We start from the raw sequence: 1,196 nt of genomic DNA on the forward strand, positions 1-1,196 counted from the left end.
CCATGAGAGAGAACGATCAAGAAGTGACATTCAACATCGCAAAATCTATGAAATACGCTGTTGTTGAAAGAGATAATGAATGTTTTCGTATGGAAATTAGTGAACATCTACTGAACAAACATTTTGAAGATAAATAATGATTTGAAGAGAGTGACAGGATTATTTTGGACGAATTAGAGTGATGAAGTTATTTTGTGATGAAGTTATTTTGGATGAATTAGAAAATGAAGAATTAGATTATGTTCAGGAATGATTTGAAATGCTGGATATTACAGAAATGCTGATAAGAATCTGTTCCGTCAATTATAAAACCACCTGAACTTGAGTTGAAAATATTCCCTAGCCACTTGAAGTATGTGTTTTTGGAAGACTCATCTACATTACCTATTATTATATCTTCAGAATTAAATGATTTGCAAGAGCAAAAACTATTAGATACATTGAAAAGATATAAGAAAGCTTTTGGTTGGACGAGTGGGATCTTAGCTGATATTAAGGGAATCAGTCATTCGATCTGTATGCACAGAATTATATTAGATGAACAATATAAACCAAGAGTTGATCCACAAAGGAGATTAAATCCAATGATGAAAGAAGTAGTTAAGAAGGAAATTTTGAAATGGTTAGATACTGGAATTATATATCCTATTTCAGATAGTGCATGGGTAAGTCCAATTCATTGTGTTCCTCATAAAGGAGGAGTGACTGTTGAGACAAAAGAAAGTAACAAATTAATACCCATCAGATAAGTTACTGGGTGGCGTATTTGCATTGATTATAGAAAATTAAACACTACCACTAAGAAAGATCACTTCCCTTTACCCTTTTTAGACCAAATAGTAGATAGACTTGTTGGGCACAAATATTTTTGTTTTTTAGATGGATATACTGGTTACCATCAAATTCGTATTGCTCCTAGGGATCAAGAAAAGACAACATTTACTAGTCCCTTTGGAACTTTTGCTTTTCGAAGAATGCCTTTTGGATTATGTAATGCACCTGCAACATTCCAAAGATGTACGATGTCTATATTTAGTAATTTAATTGTTGGTGGATTGGAGGTATTTATGGATGATTTCTCTATATGTGGAACATCATTTGACGCATGCTTAAATTATCTTGAAAAAGTTTTGGAGTTATGCGAAAGAACTAATTTAGTTCTGAATTGGGAGAAATGTCAATTTATGGTTGCAGGA

This window comes from Phalaenopsis equestris, unplaced genomic scaffold, assembly GCF_001263595.1.
Source record: "Phalaenopsis equestris unplaced genomic scaffold, ASM126359v1 Scaffold199317, whole genome shotgun sequence".
Lineage (NCBI taxonomy): Eukaryota > Viridiplantae > Streptophyta > Magnoliopsida > Asparagales > Orchidaceae > Phalaenopsis > Phalaenopsis equestris.